This window comes from Ceratotherium simum, chromosome 17, assembly GCF_057802395.1.
Source record: "Ceratotherium simum simum isolate JZ-2026a chromosome 17, ASM5780239v1, whole genome shotgun sequence".
Classification (NCBI taxonomy): Eukaryota; Metazoa; Chordata; class Mammalia; order Perissodactyla; family Rhinocerotidae; genus Ceratotherium; species Ceratotherium simum.
The window spans coordinates 61072672-61099146 of record NC_141916.1 but is presented as its reverse complement, the minus strand read 5'-3'; the positions used below and the strand labels follow the sequence as shown (position 1 = coordinate 61099146).

At 46.2% G+C, this 26475-nt stretch overlaps 1 protein-coding gene across 1 annotated transcript in view; it reads left to right on the top strand.

Moving 5' to 3' along the window:
• Positions 1 to 1219: 1219 nt before the first annotated feature.
• Positions 1220 to 26475, top strand: part of BID (BH3 interacting domain death agonist) — a 44884-nt gene continuing 19628 nt past the window's right edge. Inside the window, exon 1 of the mRNA XM_004438844.3 lies at positions 1220 to 1354. The gene's annotated coding sequence lies outside the window, so the exon portion shown is untranslated. The remainder of the gene's footprint in view (positions 1355 to 26475) is intronic.

Sequence of the window (26475 nt, the reverse complement as noted above, 5' to 3'; positions counted from 1 at the left end):
TTTGACACCACCTTCAGAGCCAATTTAAACTGCACATAAAAACCAGAGATCTTATTTAAACTTAGGTGTGAGATAAAGTTGGACTCTCTTGAAGTAGAAATTGGTATGCTCCATGCTTTCTCTGTAGAATTATGAAATTCATCTCTCTCTCCCTTTCGCTGTGGCTGCCAGGAACCTCAGAGACAACCCCCTTTAAAAATATTACTTGCTATTTATACTTGACTCACTTGGATATGCAACTCTGAGAAAGGAATCAACTTGAAATATAGATAACACTGCCTAAATCTGACGAACTATTCCCTTATGTGAGGTTTATTGCAATAGTTTTTAGTCATTGTAAAATTACTGCCACAGCCATTTAAGAAAAATTGGAAAATACAAAAAAGTAGAAAGTAGAAATTTAATCTAATTTAGTTATTTTAATGTAACCACGTGATGGTTTTTGGTTAGATTTCCTTCCTGTCTTTTTCTTCTTCTTTTTTAAAATTCACTTCTAGTCCTACCTTCAGGTGTGCCACTTCCTCGATCCCATCAGCGTCCTTCTCCTTTCCGGGAACGTGTTCTCATTTCTGTTTCTCTTTCGCAGGCGTCACGTATGTTTCTCCCTGGCGTGGCCGCGCCGCCGCGCTGTGGGGCTACGTGGGCGCAGGGACTGCTGAGTGGCTTCATCAGACCGGATCCTACCTGGGTCCGTTAGGACTGAGAATTGCCACCCCGAGGCTATTCTGAAAACAGCCCGGGAGGATTCCGAAAGGAATTATCCCTGCACGTGTGGAATAGCGGCCAGCCTTCCGGGACGACTGCCTTGACAAGGAACCCATCTGAGGGTGCAAATCCTGGTCTGTTGGGAATAAAGCCGACGTCGTCTTCTGTATTATCGGCTCGTCTGCCGGCTCCAGGCGCCCCGGCTTTGGGAGCAGCGCGGTGGCGGGTCCCGATGGCTCCCCGGTCCCCCGCCCCTTTCTGGGAGTCTCGGTCCCCGCCGGCGGGGGGCGGTGGCGGTGGTGGGCGGGCCCGGCCTGCGGTGGGCGGGGCGGGGCGGCGCAGGACGGGGGTGGCCCCGGCGGTGATGGGCGGGGCTCGGGGTGGGCTGGGCGGGGGCGGGCCCGTTGGGGGCGGGGCGCGGGGCGGGGCGGTGCAGGACGGGGGTGGCCCCGGCGGTGATGGGCGGGGCGGGGCCCGTTGGTGGCGGGGGGCGGGGCGGCGGGGCGGGCCCGGCGGTGCGGGCGGGAACTAGAGGAAGTTGTGAGCGGCGGCTGCGTCCTCTGCGCTCCGCGGCCTGGTCTCCCCGTCAACTTGTCTGTCTCCGCCGCGCCCGCGCCGCCCCTGCCGGGCTCCCGCGGCTGGCGGGTGGGTGAGTAGCCGCCCGCGTCCCGCCCCGGCGTCGAGCCCTGCGCCCTCGTGGGGTCTGCGCGGAGGTGCAAGTTCAGGAGTCCCCGCCGCCGTCCCAGCCCTCCCAGGCGGGTCCCGGACGCCCGCGCCCTGGGGTGGGAGCCCGACGACGGGAGGGGACGCGCGGCCGCAAGGGGCCACCCCGCCCCCTCCCGCCGGGCCCCTCGGGTCCCGCGGCCCACACGCCGCCGCAGCTTCGCCCCTGAGAGCCCGCGCGCGGCTCCGTGCTTCCCGCCCTCCGCCCGGCGGGGTCCCGGAGGGGAGGGCCTTTGTCGTCTCCTCCCCCCGTGAGCCTCGGGTTTGGCGGGCGGTCTCTGGGGCCTGGGCCGGGGCGTAGGGAGGGGCGGTGAGGACTTAGCCAGCCGGCGGGTCCGTGGACGGTTGGTTGTTACACGGGGGCTGCCGGGTCCAGCTCCTGAGATGAGAAAACACACGAGAAGGGACGGCCTCAGGTCACACACCTGTTCAGCGCCACATCTGGAACCCAAATCCAGACGCAGACCTTGGACTCTGGTCTAGGGCACTTTCCCCGACACCTCCTTACACCTGCCTCGGTGTGGCTAGAGTGCATCTGTTAGAAATTATGTGCAAATACTCGCTGGTGGTAGAAATCGGTTTGTTGAATGACTCAGTGACCCCAGGGAACCCTTGGGGAGCCTTGAAACCCTCAGCCACCAAGTGGCTGGGCTAGCAGGGGTTCATTTATTTGTTCATCCAACAAATAGGAATGAGCAGTCAGTCCTGAGATTATGGTGGGACAGTGGTGGTGGCGGTGAGGGATGGGCTTGAGGAACACAGCTAAGGCTTTCTGAGATTGGAGTGGTCTTCATCTGGTGGGCCTGGGAGTCGGTGAGGACAGGGCCCAGCACAGGGCGCCCCCACCTTTTCAGGCAGCTGCCTGATTCCACCCCAAGCTTGCCTGCCTTTCCTGCAAGTCTTATCTGCTCCCTCAAGCCTCGCTCAGTGGCATCTCAGTGGCCTTTCTATGCAAGGGAGCTGCGGGAGCTGCAGAAGGATGTGGTTTTTCCACATTCCATCTCCACCCATCTGGGGCACATGGCTTGCCCAGGGAAGCTCTGAGGGTGGGCAGGCTCTCCGGGGCCTGGTCTGTACCATCATGGTGCAGACCCTGAGCCAGGGCCCCACTGGGAGTCATTGATGACTTCTTGGAAGAGAATCTGCTGTGGGAGCTGGGAGGAAAGAGGGCGGAGGAATCCTCTCCTTTTAAAAGTTTAGGTGGGCAGACCTCTAGTGAGACCTCATTGGGAAGAGGACACTGCCAAGCCTCTACTTGCCACCCAGAGTATGTGCTCTCCTGTCCCTCCTGCCTGGGGAGGGAAGAGGTGCAGGGCCAGCACCGGCAGGCCTCGTGCAGCCCTTCATCGCTGGGTTGAAAGGCAGGCGTCTCATGGGCTTCCTTGAGCACCTGGGGTGTCTGTGCTGTGCTGGGCACAGGGGCTTCCTGAGGGACAGGGTGCTGTCTCGTGAGAGTGGAGGCGTGAGAATGGCAGCTGTGACGTGTTGGGATGCAGGCTTCAGTAGTGTTTGGTGCAAAGAGCTGTGGGAACATGGGGTGGGTTGCTGTCTAAGGAGGTTAGGCTATCTGAGGTGGACTCTGAAGGATGCACAGGAGCTTGCCAATAGAGAAGTTGGGAAAGTGCACTGAGGGCTGCACAGGGAATGCTGGGGGAGGGGTACCCAGGTGGGAAAGGAGTGTACCTAGTTGGGAAGGGGCCTTGCATGCCCTGCTCCGAGGCCTTGCCCAGGAAAGCTCACAGCCTTAGCTGACCTGGGGAGACTAATTGGAGGAACTGGAGGTTCCACTCATTTGCAAGTGAGAATAGCCTGTCTAGGAGCCCTGCCAGGCCCCTGGACTCAGAAGGAGGGATGAGGGCATCGGAGGAGGATGGGTTTTGGATGACAGAGCCTTCCAGGGCAGGAGTCTTGGCCTCACAGAAGGGCAGCGAACGATATTGCAGCTGTTCTCTTTCAGAGTGGAGGACGGGGCACTGGGACAGGAGGTTGTAACACTGTCGGTTTTCAAGGCCGAGCAGCCATCCTGATCAAGGACTGTGTGCGTCTTGGTGGTGGTACCCGGGATGCTGGCTCTGTCCTGTTAGCCCATGAGAATCCTCCCCCTAGAGCTGTGGCCACTGCACGTGCTTTCTGTGGTTATGCCTCTGGTGACCATTTGCCAGGCTTGGGCTGTGGAGTGCCCTGGCTGCCAGCTGTCCACCCCACTGGGCCTCCCACACATAGGATCTGATTAGCAGCACCTTGGCTGCCACACCTCATTGGGCACCCCAGATGCCACACAGATCCTTGCCCAAAGCTCCTGACAGGTCTGAAAAAGACAGCTGCTTGAGGGTGGTGACGGTCAGCCGTAACAGTCGAGCTCACTGTGTGCCAGATACACACGGAGAGAACTTCATGTGTATTAGTTAGCTCATTTGGACATCACAGTAATCATAGACTAGGTCCCCATTCTTCAGATGGGGAAACTGAGGCATAGAGAGGTTAAGTAACTTGTCCAGGGTCACAACCAAGAGTCAGACTCCAGAGTCCCAGCCCTAACCATTATCCTACACTACCTGGATTTCCAGGCCTCTCGCTGCCCCATTTCCCAGATGCGGCCGGCCCATCCGCCTCTGCAACCCCGCACCTGTTAGACAGCAAAGTGGCAGGATCAGAGAGCTCAACCATGGCCTTTCTGCCGATTCCCAGCCCTTGTAGGCAGCCAGGCGACGAGGAGGCTAGTGATGTGTGTGGGAGAGGGTGCAGCTTCAGGGGGCAGTGCCATGGAACCTCTCGGTGGGATTTTTCCCCAAGAACCATCCCCTGCAGGCTCCCCAGCCCCCCACCCCTGACTCAGCCCTTTTTCCCTCCTTCCCCTCCTCTTCCTGCCTGGGCTGATCAAAATGGGGAAGTTTCAAATGAAAGGCCAACACATCATCTGGATGAACCACAAAACAACCATTTCTGGAGTTCTGCCTTGCAAATCGAGTTCTTTGTTGGCTTTTGGGTATTTGTGTCCAGGGTCCTAGAAGCCATCAACTTAGAAAATGAGGAAGTGGTTTGTTTTAAATTACCTCTCCCCTCAGTAATCCCATCAGCTTGGCGGTGGTGGAGGTGGGCACTCAGAGGTGGGGCTTTAAAGGGGGAATGGCTTTAAAGACTCAGCACCTGCTGAGTCTAGACTGGGCTTAAAAGGGGGCTGGTGACCTTCAGGCACACACAGGAACTGCACTGCCACTGCCCTGGGGGCCCGGGAGGCATATGCCCCAGTGGAAGGGTGGGCAGGCCCAGGAGTGGGGCTGCCACCACGCGGAGGGAGGTGTCAGGGCCTGGACAGGATCCCCAGCCTGCAGTTACCAAGCTCCTGCCATGCTGATGGCTGTGCTGACCGGTGGGGCAGGTCAGCGTTGACCTTATGTGCTTAACAAAACTCTTTCTTCAGAGGAAGGGAAGTGCTGTGGCCTGGGGCAGGGGCAGGCCTGTCTTTGGTGTTCCAAATGCAGTGTGGGGGTGGCAGATCCAACTTGCTGCATCTCCCGGTGCTGGTCCCCTGTGGTCCCTTGGCCCTAAGTTTTTTTCTGAGGCCTGGGGTAAGTGTTGCTGTACTTCTGTTAGTGGGCATCTCTGCCCCCGTGTTTGGTTTAACTTACATAACTGTATATCTAATTCTCATGTGAACTCTGTGAAGTTCTGCAGATGTGAAACATCGACAGTGGGGGTGTTTCTCACATCTTAGCTCATGTCTGGACTAGGGTTCAGGTGGCCGCAGCCCGGGTCCAGGACTGGGCCACGACCCGGGCTCCTGCTCAGATCTCCACCCCCGCCCCCCATACACAGAGTGAAGGGTAAGACATCTGAGTGCCATGGCATGTTGGGCGCCCTCCCTGTTGTCTCGTCTGATCCCATGAGTCAGGGGGTGTCCCTTTTTACAGATGGGGAAAGCGAAAGCACGGGGAGGTCCAGAGCCACGTCCGACCCTCCACCTGTCCACCTTCAGAGGATGCCCTGGGGACTAGGGGTGCATGGACCTCTTAGAATGCTGCTGGGCCCTGGAGACTTATTTTCTGGGATTTAGATCTGTTTCTCCAGGGAGAGCCAGCTAAAAGTCAGAGCTGGGGGACTGGAGTTTAGTTAGGGGCTGGGGGCAGCAGGAGAACAGCACGGGGGTGGGGAGTCAGTGGCAGGGAGGTGAGATGGGGGAAGGGGTGGCGGGGGGGTGGAGACGGGGCTGAGGCATGAGGGCACCTGGCAGTAAGTGCAGGAGGGTGACCTGGAGCCCAGTAACTCTGGTCCCAGGAGAATAAAACCAGGCCTGAGCATTAGCTCACCAGCAGCCCCTCAGCATTAGCAGTAGTTCCTATTAAAGGAGTCGCCATCTGGGAAGTCAGATCTGTGTCAGAAGGGGCTGAGAGAGGCTCCCACATCAGCAGGCATCTCCTGGGGTTGGGAAGGAGGAGGCCACGTGTGGGGTTCACTTGGGGGAACCCTGAGCTTTGGGTGCTGACTTCGTGGGGGGTCACCACGTTTGGGACTGCCCCCCACTTCTGGGCCCAGCTGCCTCTGTGTGTCGTGGCAGGGGTGGGTGGGGGGTGAGGGGGAATAGAGGGACCACAGCCAGGCTCAGCGCCACCGGGGGACGGTGGAATCCAGGCTGGCCCTGCTGTGGTTGAGATGATAAACTGTTGTTGACTGGAACCTCCAGGAACTTTCTAGCAGGCATTTCCTCACTCTGCCCCGGAGAGGGTGGATGTGGGGCTGTGAGTCTGGGGGGTTGGCCCTGGGGGCAGGGGCCTGAGACTGGGGGATAGCTCAGCCTTGAGGAGGATGCCTCTCTACAGCCACCACACCTGCCTAGCCTGGCGAATGTCTCCATTCCTTTGTTACACCCTAACTCTGAGACCACCTGGCCCCCAGGTGTCCACCACTTCTCAAAAGACCTTGTTTTCTCTCCAGGATATCTCCTGGGAAGCTCGGTGACATCTAACCTCCTGAATTCTTACCTGGCTGACCAGGGAGCTGAGTCCAGGGCCCTTGTTGGTCACTGCATTTCACTGGGGTGGCACTTGGTGTGTAAAATGATTGCGCTGTGTCTTTTCACACACCAGCAGCCTGCACTGTTCTCCCAAATGCAGGTTATCATCGCCTTTCATAGATTTTTCCTGCCAGAACCTGGGAGGCAGGAGGACTGTTGTTGCCCACGGAGGGCCCTTCTGTCCATACCTGCTGGCGCCCTTGCCCTCCTGCTCCATCAGCCCCACCTGGCAGCTCTGGCCCAGAAGGGCTGTGTGGGAGCGGCCCCAGGGTGGCGGTGGTCCTGGGGCCCTGACTGGCTGTGGTGACATCCCTTTTCTTCTCCATGACTAGGCTCTAAGGGGAGGATGGCTGTGGAGTGTTGAAGGGACAGGCTGTGGGACAGTCCAAGGCCAGCCTAGACACTTCGGAGTAGCTCCTGGGATACCTGTCTCCCTCCGTGCTGGCCCATCTTGCCCCGCCCATGTGACAGATCTTTCAGGAGCCCAGGGCCTGGGCAGGTGAGGGAAGCAGGAGACTCTGGGCCATGGGACCTCTGGCACCCGGGGTGATCGATTCTCGAGCACCTGGCTGGAGCAGCATGTATGAGGCCCCTTGTATGAGGGCCTGAGTTATCTGGAAAAGGGGATCCCACCTCTTCATACCGCCCTCCCTCCAGCTGCCTATTTTTGTGTGTGTGTGTGTGTGTGTGTGAGGAAGATTGGCCCTGAGCTAACATCCATTGCCAATCCTCCTCTTTTTGCTGAGGAAGATTGGCCCTGGGCTGACATCGGTGCCCATCTTCCTCTACTTTATATGGGACGCCGCCACAGCACAGCTTAATGAGTGGTGCGTAGGTCCGCGCCTGGGATCTGAACCTGTGAATCCCAGGCCGCCAGAGGGCGCGCTTAACTGCTACGTGACCGGCCAGCCCCGAGCTGCCTTTTTTTTTAACCACTTTATTGAGATATTTCACATACCATAAGATTCACTGAGTTGTGCAACCATCACCACAATCTAATTTTAGAACATTTTAACACCCCTAAAAGAAACTGCATACACGTTATCAGCTGCTCTCCAGTTCCCATATCCTGCAGCTGTAGGCAACCCTGATCTACTTTCTGTCTCTATGGATTTGCCTATTCTGGAAAGTTCATATAAATGGAATCCTATGATATGTGGCCTTTTGTGCCTGGCATCTTTCTCTTAGCATAACGTTCTCAAGGTTCATCAATGTTGTAGTATATATCAGAACTCCATTCCGTTTTATGGCCACATAATATCTATTGTAATGAATATACCACATTTTGTGTATTGATTCATTAGTTGAATGTTGGGGTTATTTCTGCTTTTTAACTGTTATGGATAATACTGCTATGAACATTCACATACAAATTTTTCTTTGGAGATTTGTTTTCATTTCTCTTAGATATATATCTAGGAGTGGAATTGCTGTTTAATTGTTTGAACAACTGCCAACTGTTTTCTAGAAGAGCTGCATCATATTACATTCCCACCAGCAATATGTGGGGGTTCATTCCATTTTCTCCACATCCTTGCTGCCACTAGCCTAGCCATCCTAGTGGGTGTGAAGTGGTATCTCGCTGTGGTTTTGATTAGCATTTCTGTAATGGCTAATAATGTTGAGCACTTTTTCATGTGCTTTTTGGCCATTTGTATATCTTCTTTGGATCCTATTTAAATCTTTTGCTCAATTTTTAATTGGCTTGTCTTTTTATTATTGAGTTATAAAATTCTTTATATACAGTATTCTGGATACAAGTCCCTTGTCAGATAAATGATTTTCAAATATTTTCTCTCTTTCCGTGGGTTGTCTTTTCTTTTTCTTAATGGTATCTTTTGAAACACAAAATTTTTTAATTTTCAAGGAGTCCAATTTATCTGTTTTTTTTCCTTGTGTCACTTGTTCTTTTGGTGGTGTGTCTAAGAAATCATTGCCTGACCCAAGGAAGTTTTGAAGTGATGAAGTTTTCTTCCTGTGTTCTCTCCTAAGGGTTATATAGTTCTAGCTCTTACATTCAGGTCTATGATCTATTTAGAGTTAATTTGGGTGCGTGATGGGAGGTGGAGCCCAAATTCATACACTTGCTTGTGGATATCCAGTTGTCCCAGCACTGTTTCTTACTCTGGTCTTGGCCCCTTTGTGAAAGATCAATTAACTGTACATCTTAGGGTTTATTTATGTACTGTCATTTCTAACCCCTTGATCTGTGTGTTTATCCTTTGCTGGTACCACACTGTCTTGATTACTGTAGCTTAGAAATGTGGGAGATCAAAATTGGCCACCCTGAAATATGTCCCTTTACCTTGATTATTTTCTCTGATGGACATTTGACCTCCCCTACTAACTGCCTAAATAATTTAACATAGAAGACCTGTTTCAGGAAGGAGCCACTATCATATGATGGCTGTAATCGAATGTAAAATAGATGCTACAATAGGAAAGGCACCAACAAGCCCATCTTATCAAAAATTCTGTCTCTCCCAGGCCACATTCTCTAGGTGGCCCTGCAAAGAGTGGCCAGACAAACATTTACATTTTTAAGGGAAATCTCCATTTGTAAAGGTATCTCACTCTCTGTACTGGGAAGATGGGGGATGACCTCATCTCTAGAAACTTATCAGTGTGGAAGGGGAGGCCTTAAATCTGCATAATAACCATACTCTTGTTTACTGTGTGTTTCTGGCAATCTCCCATAACTGACGCCCCCCCACCCCCAACATCCTCCTTTGTCTTTAGCTGAGGATGGTATTTAAGGTGAGAAACTCCACCATTTTGATGAGAAGCTCAGTTTCCCTGGTTTATCCCGGGTATACGTGTTATGAAACTTTGATTTTCTCCTGCTAACCTGTCTTTTAATTATTTGTCTAGTCATAAAAACCTTCAGGGAAAGGGTGGAGGGGGATTCTCTCCCTTCCCCAACAGTAATAAGTTTTGGAATCAAGAAGTGTGAGTCCACTGACATTGTTCTTTTTCAAGATTGGCTATTCTGTGTCCCTTGCATTTCCATAGGAATTATGGGAACCATTTGTCACTTTCTGCAAAAAAACCAGCTGGGAGTTTGAGAGGAATTACATTGAATCTGAGGGTCCATTTGGGGAGTACTGCCATCTTCACAATATTAAGTCTCCAGTTCATGAACATGAGATGTCTTTCCATTTATTTAGGTCTTTACTTTCTTCTAATGATATTTGTAGTTTTCAGTGTACAGGTCTTACACTTCTTCTGTTAAATGTATTCCTAATTATTTATTTTTCTTGATGCCATTATAAATGGAATTGTGTTCTTAATTTCATTTTTGGGTTGTTTGTCGCTATTGTATAGAAGTACAATTGATCTTGCAAATACTTGTATCCTATAACCTTGCTGAACTTATTTTTTAGTTCCAGTAGTTTTTTAGTGGATTCCTTGGGCTTTTCGATATATAAGATCATGTCACATCAGTCTGTTTTAAAGCTTCCCAGTTGATTCCAGTCTGCAGTCAGGATTGAAAACCACACGGTTGGATCAGTGGTTTTGCAAGGGAAGGTGAGGGGAACAGAGTAGTCAGATAGAGCATTTGAATTTCTGAGGAATTTTCCCCAGTGTCTGTGTGGAAGCCTGCAGAGGCTGGGATCTTCAACTCAGCCTGGTACAAGGGAGTAGAGGGACCAGTGGCCTAGCTCCAGCTTCCTCCTTTCCTGATGAATCCAGTTAGGCTGAGTGAGTGGAAGTGTGGCTTCCCCCCATGAATTGTCAGAAAGAGCTCATGTGAAAACTGGTGAAGAGTCAAAACCCAAAGGAAGAAGTCAGCGGGTTAGGGAAGCTCATGTGGTCTTCTTAGGGACTGTGGGAAGGAGGAGGTTTATGGCTCTGAGCAACCGAGGCTGTCGGGGCCATCTTTCAGGCTTTGCCGTGACCCTGTCCACCCCTGTAACTGGACTTCACCCTGCTTAAAGGGAAGGACTGTCTTCTTGCAACTCAAGACTGTTGGTTTTATGTTCATAACAGTAGATATTAGGACTGGCAGGCACCTTTGAAATATCTACATTATCTAGAAACTGGTTGTGTCATCTTACTGGTTCCTTCATTAATTAATGAGCTAAATAAAATCTTTGACATGTGTTCATTTTATCATTTTATATTTGTATGAAAGTCATGGTTCACCTTTTTTTTTTTTCTTCAATCACCATTAGCAGCTTTGGAGGTCATCCACTGAAATGCATGCCCAGCAGCCTCATGTGATCTTGACTTGGCTACCAGAGGTGGCTCCCCAGCAGCAGTGGAACTTGTACCCCTGCTGACTTTGTGTCTCTCTCCCGACTTTGTGTTTTGTTTTGGTTTCTGGTGTGCACAGCCCATCATTTGTTCCCACTGCTGGCATCAGTGACAGAGGATTTGGGTCTGTGGTCTAACCTTTTGCTGACCTTTCCAGGCAGGTGACTGAGATCTGTTCTGTTGAGTGAGAGATGACAGAGAGTCTGGTTTGTTGGACTTTCTTGTTTGTGTCCTTAGTCTCTTTTGAGCTCGACTCAGTTCAGAATGTTGTGCCCTCTAGGAAGAACAACTCTGACATCTGGACCAGTGAGTCTTCATGTCACTGTGTTTGCTTTTGATCTGGAGCTGAGGTTGTAGAACTGGTGCCATCAGCTCTTTATGTGTCTGTAATTCAGAAAAGCCTTTGTTCTCATTGTGTAAATGTGGAAAAAAATTTTTTTCATCATTGGGGAGTTAGGTTGTGAAGTGTCTTAAATTGGAGGAACTCTGCTCTGATTGGCTGTGTGGACCTAAGTAAATATTTATATAAATCAAATATTTCTAAAATTTCCAGAAAATAAGGAAATTGCATTTTTAATAATTTAAATTCACTAGACTTAAAAAATATTCTTACAGAAACAAATTCAGAAATGTTGTAAGAATATAGGTTCACATAATTAAGATAAATCTTTGGCAAATGAGAATAAATTAATAATTTTGGTTTAAAAAAATCTATGTCTTTTCTCTGATCTATCAGTATTAAATATAATACTCATTATATTTAATATATTAATCAATATTTACTATAATTTTATTCTGCATGGTTTTCCCCCCAAAACTTCTACAGGTTTACTTATCAAATCAGCTAATCCTACTCTTACATAATGTCTAAGGTTATGAAAAATGTAAATTTGTGTTCAATTAAATTCTGACAATGTTTTTATTTTAACAGTATTCCAAGATAAAGCTTAGGTAACCTAAAACCTTGGACTTATATTAAATTGAGTTAATTAATGGGTAATCATTGTATACCTAGATAATTTCTAAATAAGACAGAGTACTGAAACATTGATTACTAGGTATAATTTTAAGTTCTTCTAATCTGAAAAGAGGCTTTATCTTTGGCTAGCATTGATGAATGTGTTTGCCACTTTGAGAAAGCATAAAAGGGTTGCGCGTGGCTGTGGCAGGTTGCGTCGTGTGTGTCCAGGAGCTGTGCTGGTCTGCCAGCACGCTTGTGTGATGGACGGCTAGAGCTAATCACCCCTAGGTCTCTGTGAAATAGAAGTCAATTCCTTTGGTGAAAAGTTATGGTTAATGTGGATGACAGAGAGAAACTGTTGTGTTATGCTTTTCTTCTTCAAGGAAAAGGGGTAGGTTTTTTTCTCTAAGCAGAATTTCCCAAACATTTGTAGTCTCCAGACCCTTGTACACAAAAATTATTGAGGACCCTGAAAAGCTTTTGATTAAGTGGGTTTTATCTATTGATATTTTCTGTGTTCAAAATTAAAGCTAAGAAATTTAAAAAGTATTTGTTAATTATTTGAAAATATCCATGCCCATTGCTTGATAACATAACTGTTTTTTTTTTGAAAAATAACTATATTTTACAAAACATTTTTAGTGAGAACATTATTTCATGTTTTTGTGACTCTCCTAAATGTCTGACTGAGTCTAAAAGGAGGCTATGAAATATGTCACAATTTAGCAAAGTTTGCTTGTTTGGAGGGTTTGTCTTCTCAGTTTACTCATTAATGCTTTTACCTTCAAAATGAAAGATTATTCTTTACTTTCTGTGTAACCCAACTGGATAGCAGGGATTCTGTATTAACAAAATAGTTTTTATTTTATTTTATTTATTTATTTATTTTTTAAAAACCTTAGCATATATACTTTCTTTTTTTTTTTTTTAATTCTATTTATTTATTTTTCCCCCAAAGCCCCAGTAGATAGTTGTATGTCACAGTTGCACATCCTTCTAGTTGCTGTATGTGGGACGCGGCCTCAGCATGGCCGGAGAAGCAGTGCATCAGTGCGCACCCGGGATCCGAACCCGGGCCGCCAACAGCGGAGCGCGCGCACTCAACCGCCAAGCCACGGGGCCGGCCCAACAAAATAGTTTTTAATGCTTTATATTGGCTAATTATATTCTTGATTATTTAAGGGGGAACAAACCCATCAGGAGCAGTGACTCATCACTAATGCACCTTTTCTTGTTTCAGTAATCGATACCCAGCTCCTGGTTCTTGGGCAGCTGTGATTCTGTGCGTGCCCAGGTTGCCTCCGACAACACTGTCGTTGTTGTCCATCTCCAAAGACTGGACCCTACATTTAGAAAAAAATTTTTTCTGGATATCGTTTACACCTCAAACTATCATTGAGACTTCCCAGAATGCCCCTGGAAAGTCACAAAGGTCATTCACCTGACAGAGAAAGGCTGTCCTATACAGCTCATTAGATTTGTGTGAAGTATTACTGTGTAAGAACTGCATGGGAAGAGTAGTTGTCCTTCAGAAGAGATGTGTGCTCTGGCTTCCCTTGGTTAAGTTTGTGTAGGTAAAAGGTTAATATAAATATTTCAGAAATTGGGTGCTTTATGGGAATGCCTTTATTGTCTATAATGTGTTTTTATTCTCTGGAGAAACACTGATCAAAATTGTTGTGAAATAGTTATATACTGTACTCCAAAAGAGAATCTGAGCCTCCTTTGTTCTGATGTTGGTTAAAGAAGTAAATTAATCACAGCCAATGAGTCTCTGCCATCTGTAGATCTGGGTTTTTTGGGGGGTGTGCATGTGTGTGTGTCTGTGTCCTCAGCCGAGAAGGACAGGGTCAGAGCCTTGTGGAAGAGGATTATAGCAGGTCCTCTAGTGACCCTTCAGCAACAGGCCTTCGAGCCTAACATGGCTCTGCAGCTTCAACAACTTTCAGACCCCCAGTGCGTGAGTCAGGATTTCTGGGGCTCCGCTAGTCTGGATGCAGCTGGCTTCATACAAGTGGACTGCTGGCCCCAGATCCTGCAGAACATGATTTATGTAGGACCCAACAGACTGGTGCGGGAAGTTGTACTGTGGTAATTTGCTTGGAATACTGCTGATGTTTTAATTTCTGTTTTCTAGATACATGAGGAAACTTTCTCTTTCTTAAGCTGCCTGTAACCCATAACAATTTAGTAGACTCTGCTCTGGTAAATGGAAATGAAACATTGGAAAGTGATACCTAGTTCTCACCCATACCCTCCTGTCCCCCACCTCACCTGCCCCCCTCCACCCTAGAATTCTTGTTAAATCTTCTTATTTTGTGTGGTGATAGTTATTTATTTATTTTTGTGTGTGTGAGGAAGACCATCCCTGAGCTAACATCCAATGCCAATCCTCCTCTTTTTGCTGAGGAAGATCGGCCCTGGGCTAGCATCCATGCCCATCTTCCTCTACTTTATATGGGATGCCACCACAACATGGCCTGACAAGCGGTGCATCGGTGCGCGCCGGGGATCTGAACCTGTGAACCCCAGGCCGCTGAAGTAGAGCACGTGCACTTAACTGCTGCGCCACCAGGCCGGCCCTGGTGATGTCGTTATTTGCATAGATTCAGTAAGAAGAAGCTGTCCTTTTTTTCAACTTTTTTTATTTTGATAAGATAGATATAAAATTTACCACTTTAACCGTATAGGTTAGTGGCATTAATAAGGAAATAATAATTCTCTAAAAAAACAGGAATAATTCTTCAGATAAGTTGAATCATACAATATATTTCCTTTTGTATCTGGCTTATTTCACTTAGCATAATACCTTCAAGGTCCATCCATGTCATAGCATGTGTCAGGATTTCTTTCCTTTTTGAGGCTGAATCATATTCCATCATATGAATAATACCACATTTTGTGTATCCTTTCACCCATCGATGGACATTTGTGTTGTTTCCACCTTGTAGCTGTTGTGAATAGTGCTGCTGTGAAGATGGGTGTGTAACTATCTGTTCGAGTCCCTGCTTTTGCTTCTTTTGTGTATATAACCAGAAGCAGAATTACTAGATCTGTGGTAAATCTGTGTATAATTTTTGGGGAAACTGCCATGCTATCTTTTTTTTAACCAGGATATAATATAATTGGACAGATTGCTAGTGTAACCAGGGCCTTACTTGGAATGATCTATTTCTGAATGATGCTCATGTAATCAGCTATGACAAGCCACTTTTCACAGAACTAAGGTTGACTTTAGGGAGCTGATGCCTACAAAGCCCTCCCAGGAGAACTGGCCTGGCCCCTGGCTTACAGGGTCTCAGCCCTACAGATGGTAAGGAAGGTCACTTCCTGGCAGGCCAGGGAATTTAAGATATTTGGGGGACCTGAGTAAGAGAGAGGAGAGACTGAATATACAAATGGATGATGGCCAAACCATATGTGAAAACAGGACTCAGACTCACAACGTACAGCAACCTGCCCAGGAAACCAACCCCGTATGTAATAACTAGCCCAGGAAAGCAGCCTGCTAGAAGTCAGACTTGTAGGAAGTTGGACTGCTGTCTCTGGTGATAATCCAGGAAGCTAAAAATAGCTTCTGTAACAATCGGCCCCAAATGGCCAGGACTCAGTTGATAACTGACAGCTTCCCTAATTTTTGTCCCTGCTTCCAAGTTAGGACCATCCAGAGAAAGCCACATATACACCCCCACCCAGTCACATGGGGTGCCTACTCCTGGTCAGCCCGCCTCCAGCTGCCCCAGGCCACGAGCCTGCAGTGGGGGCACACCTGGAGTCTCCACTTTCCCCACTACAGAGCTCTCCCGCTCTTCCACCTGGCCTCTGGGTCTCTGCCGAATGCAGGCGTCCGAATAAATAGCCTTTGTTCCCGATTGGTTGAGCTTCCTTTATTTCCCGTTTAAAGGAACTGCAAGTGAAACCTGGTGGAATTGCTTAGGTTTGGCTTCCTACTCTCAGGATAGCAAGTAATAGAGGTGTTTAAAAGTCCAAGCTGAGATTTCTTGTGAAGGTTTCCTGACAGAAGTTGATTTTGTGGCTTTTTTAGTTAATTGTTCAATACTACATGGCTCTAAATTGCAAAAGAAACAGAGGGAGGCCTAGATGCTTAGTTAGTACCCTTGCTGCACGGATGTAAATTATCAGGCCAATCTAATGAGACAAGCCCTTTTTTTGTGTCAAAGAATAATTTTTGAGATTATCATCATAGGCAGGAAGACTGTCAGGAAAGTTGTGAAAGAATTGGGCAAAAAAAATACTAACTGGATGTGCATCTTTGTATGTTTTCTTTGCTTTTCATTGTCTTTGAGCTATTTTACATCTGTAAGTTGCAGAAAACTGATACTAATGCAAATTATTTGTCCATAGAAATGCAAATGGCCTCTGCCCACAGCAATGCCTTGTGGATATTGACCAGTTTTGCGTCTGTCTCTAAGTTCATCTCAGCTTTCGCGTTGCCTGTGGGTATGGGCCTCTGACTCCGTTGAGGGGTTTTAACATCTTACTGTTTCTCCTGTTAGACAATGAGTTAAATAAAATCTTTAATATGTGCTCATTTAAGAAAAAAAAGGAAATCTACCTTCTCTATATTCACTATTTTTCTGAGGACACCGGGGGCCAGAAAAGTGAACTCCCTCTCCTGCCTTTCTCTTTTCCAGAGGCACTTTCTCTTCTGGATCCCCAGTCTAGGTTGGCTTCCATGCTCTACTTTATGTCTATATTTATTTCTATATCTTTATATTTATAAAAATATATCTTTATAGATTGTCAACCTACGAAAACAGAAACCAGTTTAAGAGACAAAGCGTTTATTTGGGATCAAAGAATTGCAATTCAGGGTAGAATTAAGGTAGAAACCCAAATAGTGTCCCCCTAGGTGTTACCACACAAAGGGCATGATCTGCTTGCCGCGAGACAAAAGCCAATCGTCAAGAGGCAAGATGGTGGAAAAGAAAGGGCAGTTTATTATAGCTTGCTAGCAAGGGGGAAGATGGCTGACTGACGTCTCAAAGACCCCTCTTAAGGGGGCACAGAATGTTACCGCAGTTATATAGGCCATTTGGTTACAGGTGAGCGGGTTAGGAATGTTGACGTTCTGGTGTTACAGACTGGGAGTGCCACACCAGATCTTTCAGTTTCATTGATGATGGCTATCAGCATAGACTCTCTGTTCAGGGGTCATCACATTCTTAAGGAGCTAAAAGAACAAAGTTATCATCTTATCACAGCTGGGAGGTACATGCACAAGCAGGGATCATAAAATCTACAGAGCAGTTAGATCTCCTGGAGGGTGCATATCCAGCTGGGTTAGTTTGTCAGAGGTCATTCAAAATTACAATAGAGTTTTTCTTTTCTACAATATGGCTTCCCTTATGTCAACCTTGTCTTGAACTGGTATCAATTCCCCCCCTTTGCTGTTTAGCCCCTCAATCTTGAGGGATGTCTTGCTGTCCCATCTTACTGAACCAGTCTCTTAGTAAGACGGTGATGCAGGTGGGCTCCCAAAGTTAGGCCTATATTGTGGAAGCAAGTAACCAGGTAATTAATAAGACAAAAAGAAAAAGTTAATGGTGGGAGCAAATTACAAACCAGTTTCTGAGTCCAGGGGGCAGCCAGTGAAAAAGATTTTGAGATGTCAGCATCAAAGCATCTTTTGCAGCTTAAAATGTCTCTGATGATGTCATCAGGTATTCAGGTACCTTTCTGAGTGGCTTACATTAGCAACAGACGTGAATCTCTCTTAAGTTTATATCAAGTCCACCAGCTTCAGTTTGTAGGGCTTCAGGAAAAAGGGCAGGCTCAGTTCTCAGTGATTCCAAGTGAAAATGATGGAAGAAAATTGAAAACATTAGTTTGGAGATTTGTGGCCAGATATTTCAGGAGACTAGATGAATTCAGGATCCAGTCCAGTTAACAGATATAAAGCAGAAACCTCAAAGACAATTATCAGAACTAGAGCCTAATATCCATGAATGTGTACTATAGTTTGTATTGAAACATATATTTTTCCCTCTAAAATCACCCTCATTTTATAAAAGGTAGCCAAATTAAAACTAACTAGTTTGCAAAATAAGTTTAGTTTCAGTAAACTTGGCCCAATTATTTACATAAGTACAGCAAGAATAGCCACTGATCATATAGGCACTTTTAAATCTGCTTTGCTGGGGGACAGCCCGGTGGCGTAGTGGTTAAGTGCGTGCGCTCTGCTGCTAGCAACACGGATTCGGACCCCAGGCACACACTGGTGCACCGCTTGTCAGGCCATGCTGTGGCGGTGTCCCATATAAAGTTGAGGAAGATGGGCATGGATGTTAGCTCAGGGCCGATGTTCATCACACAAAAAAAATATTTAAAAAAAAAAATAAATAATCTGCTTTGCTGGAACTCTTTATAAGGAATCTCAGATTGAACTTTAAAGGCCTCTTGAGGCCAGGAAAGCTATGCCAAGGACTTTGTCATCCGCCTTTGCCTGCAATACCTACAGATTTGGGTGAATTCCTCTCTTCTCAAGGTCCCCCAAAATATTGAGATTCCTTGCACCTGCCAGATAAGTGACATTCCTTACCTATCCAGTAAGTGCTGCTTGGAACAGTGAACATAAGGTACCAGGCCAATATTTCCACATGGCTTTATTCCATACAGTCCAATCTTTGTCTCTCAAAAGCTGTCTTGTCATATCTGAGTCTGTATGTTTTTCTTAAATATAATATTCCAGTCAAAACTTGGTAATATAACCAATGTTTCCAATTGTGTCCTGTTATAAGGAGAACAGATTCTTATTGAACTTATGCAAATAACTATATTGCCATGAAAACAATACTCACTCACTAAGAGTTTCCACATCCTAGAGGGATCAGGTAGGGAGAAAAAGATAAATGTTTCAATTCTGCTAACAGAGGTATAATTTACCAAATTGCCCTAAGTCATAGCTAGCTCAGGAGAAAAGAGAAGAAGTTTTCCTTAAATCTGAAAAAACAAAACATTAAAAAAATCAGCAATATTTCACACAAAAGTCATAGAAAATTATAATCATCCTCATCAGTTCATTCAGTCCAGTGTAATTGATTCTTGATCTTAATCTTCTGTTAGCACTTTCATGAAGTCAGCAGTTTCTCTGTTAGAGTTCTGTTAATTTCTTACCCAGTTCAGTTTTGTAATCGGAAAGTTTTATCAGAAACCTGTATTCTAGAGTAAGTGCCAGAGTCCGTTCCATGAATGTCTGTGAAGATGACACATATTTTGCAAAAGCATGAAACAATAACTGTCTGTAAACAACAAGACCCTAAAATGGCAATTGACAAAGAAATTTGGTTAATTTTGTGACATACAATACTTTAAAATAATAACCAGAACCTGACTGATAACCAGGACAGATCGGAATTTCAGTAATGTTATTTTTATTTTTATTTATTTATTTTCCCCCCAAAGCCCCAGTAGATAGTTGTATGTCACAGCTGCACATCCCTCCAGTTGCTGTATGTGGGACGCGGCCCCAGCATGGCCAGAGAAGCGGTGCGTGGGTGCGCGCCCAGGATCCGAACCCGGGCCACCAGCAGCGGAGCGCGCGCACTTAACCGCCAAGCCACGGGGCCGGCCCTACAATTTCTAAATACCTATATCAATAACATTCACCTACATAATGCCACCTAAGAAGGTTTATCATCACTTGTTTGACAATGCTTCCCATGAAATTTAACATACCAAATAAGCCTGATAAGTTTAGTGTCTTCCTCCATATAGGAGGAGAGCAGCTTTCTTTGAGAAGTCCCAGGGCCCTTTGAAAATCCTCAAAGAAAAAAGTCAAAAGAAAGACTTTATTTAAGATATGAATTTTGGGGAGCTTGTCAAAAATATCAGAAAGTTTTAAAACACTTGATCAAATAGGAAACAACACTCATTGCGAAACAATTCTCAGTTATCCATTCAAAGTGACAACAGAAACAGTCAAGGGCAAACAGAGAGTTAAAATAGTCAAAAAACCTTAATAGAGAGACTTCAGTCCTTTTGAATGTAGGAAATTATTTCAACATAGTTTTTCTGTCATTTAAGTTTTTCTGTCTTTTAGCTAGACTTACTCAAAGGTAAAGAAAAATATTTTATAACCTTTATCAAGTTCAAGAAAATTATCCTTTTAAGAGAAAGAGGACCAAATTTTAATTTTGTACCAGCTTAGTTTTGATATTAAAACTTATTTACTTAATTGGATTTACTTTAATCCCAGCCAACCTGACCATGTAGAAAACTCTTTTTACAGAATTCCTCTTTCACAAACCTTCTGTAACTTTCTTTTTACATTCAGAATTTGTCCCATGCCTTCCTTTTTTCCCTTCTAGTACTTTGGGACAAATTTTATCTTTCTTAACCAACCAAACAAGATATTTCCATTCTTTGTACCTTCTTTACATAAAATATACATCTTATTTTCCTTGTATACAGAGCTGTTTTCCTTATTAATTTTTAGTAACTTTAATCACACATAGTAATTAGAATTTTTAACCCTGATAGCCTTTGATTTCTAAGTAAAAACTAAGTAAGCAGTTATAAACTTTCTTTTATATTAGCATTCTGTGGCTTGGCAAATTTATTTCTTGGCAAATTATTGGCAAACACTTTTCATGATTTCTAGAAACTTGTTACTTTATAGTACAATCTTTCAATAAAACACAAGACATGTTTCCTCTAATAGACCCAAAACACCTTTTAGTTTTTCTGTAATAAGCCAAACATAGATAAACTTAGATATGTTTAGTAAAAATCTTTCAGTATTTTATCGTATTTGAAAACGACCCAGATACTCAACGAACTTTTATCATTAACTTAATTCTAGCAAAACTCTAAAGTTTTAAGTTACCAAAAGGAATTTGGAAGCTGTTTTTTCAAGTATACAGACCATAAACATAATTATTGTACCCAAAAAGTCTTACTCATTTTCATCTATCTAAATCATTTGTTTCCAACAATTGTCAATCAGACCAACAAACTTAAACCAGCTTTCATTTACCAAAGATTAGTTTATATCATGTTAACTTGAAAGACATTTGGGTTAACTGCATTTAGAAATAATTTTTGTAAGCACTTACTTCAAGTTAATTGAATAGAGCTCTTAATTTTGACCATACCATCTGGAGGTAAAATATCACACATATGTAAAATTCATATGGACACACATGCACAGAGACTGCACAGCTATTACTGCCGTGAATCAGGTACAAGGCTACCTAGTTATGAATCCGAATTTTTGTTTTAAGCCTTTTTACTAATATTTGTGGAGAAGATACTCAAAATGCTAGATTTTGGGCCAGGCATGCTGCTATGGCCATTTTTTGGCCTTTTTACTCTCTGTTTTTCTTCAGTCTTAGGAACTGGTGATGAGCTAGCTAACACTTCCCAGAGAGGCGATAATCCTTTCTGAGGTAAGGGAAGTGGGTGGACTCTGAACTGCCTCTAGAGCTGCTTGTCCTGGAAAAGGACAGTTGCTCTTAGTTTCTCAGAAATTGGGTTGTACTGATAATGAAATGGCATTATCAGTTGATCCACCTGTCCAATTACATCACAAAGGCACAGAGAAACCACTCAAGTTTTCTCCAAGATGGAGTTTCTGGGGGATATTTGCCTTGTCAGTTTTTAGCGTCCCAATATCTACAAGCATTTATGGCTTAACTATGGACACGAGGCGTCCCCAAAAGAGAGTGCAAAAGGAGAAGCCCTCACAAGATCCAGAGAGTTCACTCCAAAAAACAGCCCAAGAAAGCAAAGGCCTTAGCTGCACAGGCGGTAGTGCACCAACAAACAACAAGGATCGAGACGACAAAGGCCCCCCATGGACTGGGACCCCTCATGACCAAAGAGGTCACAAAGCCAAGTTCTCAAGACAAAAAGAGGAAAAAAACCCTCATCTTATATGCACATTAACAGCTTTAGCTATGCTTTGGGTCTCTTGGAGCCAGACTAATACCTAAGGGGGAGGTGCTGCAGGGTTGGGGACTGTGTGTGCTTTACAGAGTGCCTTGTTGTTGCACGGACATTTTCTTGAAGTTGGCGGGGGACCTGTGTCATCTACCCCGTTCTGTGACCCAACTTATCCTTTCACGGGAGACTTCTGGAGGGGGCGAGCACCCTAATGGCTCTTAACTGCTCCACCCGTGCCCACCAATATTGTGGTTCTTTTGGCTTCCAAGATGCCCTGTTAGCAATAGCTTCCACCTTATGCGCATACTCCATAGGCAGGCCCTACGGCAAAGCTACTGCGGGCCCGCCCAGATGCAGGCTTGTGGAGCTGCCTGCATCCTGCTCTATGGGTTTCCTTTGTGACAAATGACACAAAAAACAGAAACAAGGAAAAACAGCAAATATCTCTGGGAGAAGAAGGATGAATAAGCCAATGAATATTCAGTAGCTCCTACTGCTTACCTGAAAGTCACCCAATTCAGGAGAATGTAGCCTAAGGGGTTTCAAGTGGGGATCGAATTAGTGTTTCTCGTTGTTTCAGAATTTCCACACCGCTGGTCAAAAGTATATTTATGCTGCAGCTAGAATCAGATCACAAAAATTTAAAGCGTCCCTGAAATCAAGATCCTTACAATGAAGGCCCAGCCAAGGCTTTCTTCGGATTGCCAGTGTAATACCCCTGAGGCTGAACAACAGTTTGATAGGACTCTTAGCCACAAACAGGAGTGCAACCTGCATTTCTGTCCTACCTTCTCTGACCACAAAATGAAGTGCAACCATATCTTCGTCCGACCTATTTTGGGATCCCCCTCAACCTGACAATTATGAAGCCAAGCCCTCAGGACACAAAACAAGCTTGGTAAGATCCTGCTGTTCTCAGTAAACATGCACAGCTTCTGGAAACTTTTGGTGGAAAGGTGGAGCCCTTGACTCTTTAAAGATTAAAGATTTTTCCTTGTTCCTTGGTTTGGAGGCTCAAAGAGCCCAAAATGGTCACTGTAATTTTAAATTATCCCAGGTTATCTTGCCCACTGTTTACAGTTATCTCCATTTTAGGGGGCTTTTATCAAGGTGGCCGCAACAAACAAGGTCTGATAGTGAGCTAGTGGGAGCAGCTCCCCCAAGAATAATCAGGGTCAGCTCTTTCCCTTATGTGTCCTGGCACCCACAAAGTTCAGGTGATTTAAGCCCCAGACGAGCTGCTGCCGCCAATTGCCTCACCACAAACAATGAGGGCCCAGTAAGATATGTTCTTCAGGAGGGGTCCCTATGAGGCCGTTGCACGTCATGGGCAGATGTCCCGAGACCTCTGTAAAGTCCCCAGTCACCTGGGAACGTCCTGAAGGACCAGAGGGCACAGCACCTCTTTTCTTCGGAGTCAGGAGACCCTCATAAGATTAGTCTAAAAGGCAGTTTGTTACAGTCACCAAGAAACTCAGTCCCCAAGCAGCCGATTTTAACAAATAACACAGTCAAACATAGACAAACATGAACAGATACAGAAATCCAATCTCTGGGACTCTAACCCAGGGTACTCTGGTACCCTACCCCAGAGTTCGGGACTCTAACCTGATCCTTTTGTGTGCCCCAGTGGCTGTAACCTTTATATTGTCTCCCACAATTCTAGCCTTGGGACTTTAACCAGCAACCAGATCTCATTAGTGGGGCCTCTAACCCACTGTCCTGATGAGATATTAGACAATTTTAGGCACAGGTGCATTTTAATGAGGTCACTCACCCAAATCCAAAAATGTCTGATCCTGGAGCTCTTTACAGACACAGACACAAACTAGACACCAATTCCTAGATTCCAGGTGAAGTCCTATTCCTCTTCCCACTATGGCAGGGCACCCTATTTACCAGGTGGCCCCCCTTCTGAAAGAGGGCACCCCAGAGGGAGGGGAAGGATAGTTCTCGGTGCTGGACCCCCGAGGTGACTTACCTTACTCCAGATGTGAGCCCATCAACCCACTCTCTTTCTACCATAGGGACCATTAGGAGGCAGCTGGCGTTGGCATGGGAGGGCAGGTAGGGCAGATCCCTAAGACAAAGGGAGCCTTGGCAGCCAGTAGGGACTTACCCGACAGGTCCCCGTCCAAGGTTGGCTGGCCATGAGCAGGACTTAATGTCCTGCCAGAGTCGCCAGATTTCTGTTACCGCACAAAGGGCACGATCTGCTCGCTGCGAGACAAAAGCCAATCGTCAAGAGGCAAGATGGTGGAAAAGAAAGGGCAGTTTATTACAGCTTGCTAGCAAGGGAGAAGATGGCCAACTAACGTCTCAAAGACCCATCTTAAGGGGGCACAGAATGTTACAGCAGTTATATGGGCCAATGGGTTATAGGGGAGGGGATTAGGAATGTTGACCTTCTGGTGTTACAGACTGGGAGTGCCACACCAGATCTTTCAGTTTCATTGATGATGGCTATCAGCATAGACTCTCTGTTCGGGGGGTCCTCACATTCCTAAGGAAGTAAAAGAACAAAGCTATCATCTTATCGCAGCTGGGAGGTACGTGCACAAGCAGGGGTCATAAAATCTACAGAGCAGTTAGATCTGGAGGGTGCATATCCAGCTGGGTTGGTTGGTCAGAGGTCATTCGAAGTTATAATACAATATGGCTTCCGTCATGTCAACCTTGTCTTGAGCCAGTATCATAGGGAGTAAAAGGGGCTTTGAAAGGCAAAGAAAGGAAGTTGTATTACAAAGAATTTTAATTGGAGTTGGAGGCAGAGAGCTAGTTTTGGCTAAACATTGATTGACTATTGATTCTATCTTCAGGAAGTCCAGGATATGATCAGAATGTCTGTTTTCCTGCTGACTTCTCAAACAGTTGCTTGTAAAACAATCGCCGTTTTGGCCCAGTCCAAAGGTTTGGCCCAGTCCAAAGGTTTGGCCCAGTCCAAGGTTCAAGACAGCAAGGTAGTTTCTCTGGAAAGGCAGCTCCAACTGCATTTAAAATGGCTCTGCTAAAGTCAATTTTGACCCTTTAAATATAGATATATCTATAAAAATAGGTATAAGTATCTACATCTTTATATATACATAGAGAGTGTGCTATAAAAAAGATATATAGCTTTTCCCAGCAGACAGTAGGCACTCTTGTTACCACACAAAATTGGGGCTTTCTTGCCCGATGCACATAAAGAGCCAATTATTACGGCATCAGCTTTTGGGGAAAGAAAACAGCTTTATTGTGAGATCAATCTGCAAGGAGACGGGGGCATATGCTCTCAGATCTGTCTCCCCGGTCCGGGGCTCAGGGCTAGGGGCACAATGTATGGGATGAAGGGCACGGCGGTCTGAAGTGTGGAGCTAGATGATTGGAGGTAGGGAGAGGTGAGGTAATGATGAACTGCACAAGCGTAGTCAAGCTGCATGCCTCTTCATAGGCCACGTCTTCACAAAGTGGCGGCTGTTACCATGAGCTGAGGGTGCGGTTTTCAGCCCTTTGACGTCAAAAGGGTCACTTATCAGGCATTTGCACAGGCCTAGTTTGATGGGTTGGTGGTCTCAACTGGCCTGAACTGGACAAGGGGTCTCAGTTCCTGAAAAACTACTGTTAATTACTCTGGTAATAAGATGAGGTCAATTGAACTGGTCCTGGAAGGCCCCTGGTTACACTCTGAGTATTTGATGGATGCATTAATGACTTCATTTTCATAGCAGCACACACTTTTAAAAATAGTGTTTATATTTATAATTGTATATTTTTGTGTAAATAAGCTTCACTGGGGCAGAGAACCTGGGGTCATTTTTACCATTGTTTCTCCAGCTCCAAGCACAGGGCCTGCGCATTGAACCAGCTCAGAATGCCTGTCACTCGATCGATGAGTGTCACACAGTCACACAGCTGGTTGGGGGATAGACAGAGTTGGGTTCTCCCAGCTTCAGTGTTGTGTGCCCTCTTGTGCAATGTCAAGTGACCTTGCAGTCTGCATGGTGCTTGGGTAGGAGGTAGGTGTGGTGGAAGGGACATGGGTAAATGTATGTTGGCAAGGAGAAGCCTGCCCTGCCAAGACTTTGTCATCATAAAACCTTTGTCCTTCCAGGGGCGCTTGTGTGTGTTTGCTTCTGCCTTACTCTGGCCCAAGCCTCCAGGTTGACTGACTGTATGGGATGGTGCTGGGCTGGGCTTTTGTGAACTTTGGGGTTTTCAGTTCACTTAGAGACATTTAGCTTCCAGGGTGTGGGTGAGGTTCTTCGGCCTCAGAAAAGGGGGATTCAGGTCTGAGTGGACATAGGTGAGCTGTCCACTGTCTGCTTCTCTTACTCATGGAAAACAGGCCCAGCTGTGGGCGCTGACTTGCTCCGCACCCCTGCTTGGGTAACTCTGCAGCTGCCGAGGTGTTCCCTGCTCTCGCAGGGCGCGCTCCGGGCTCTGCCCTTTGAAAACTGGGGCAGAAGTGCCTTCCTTGCAAGGATGTCGTGAGGATCAGAGAGAAGGCCTGCAAAGGCAAGCCTGGCACTGTGGCTGGTGTGTTTGGACATTGTCACTAGATGGTGGTGGCTGGGGTCCTTGTTGTTGGGAGTAATATTCGTCATCCCTGCCCCTCGAGTCCTCTGACGTTAAAAGGGTCGGGGAGAGAGGGGCTTGGAGAAATAACCCATGAACAGTCTCAAGTCGCAGGCTGCGTCTGTCACAGTCATGTCTCAAAATGGTGAAACCCTGGCTGTGAATGTGCTTGGTAACTGGAAAGGAAGCCTTGTTCAGGGGGAAGGCTGTGGGTTATTGTTTCCTGTTACTTGCCCACCTGGCCATTTTCCCACCAGGTCTCAGAAAGGAGGGGACATCAGTTCTTGGCAGCTTGAATTTTCCTTCTTGCTGGCAACTTTGTTTAGGAATTGGGGCTTGGGGATAAAGCCCTGTTGGC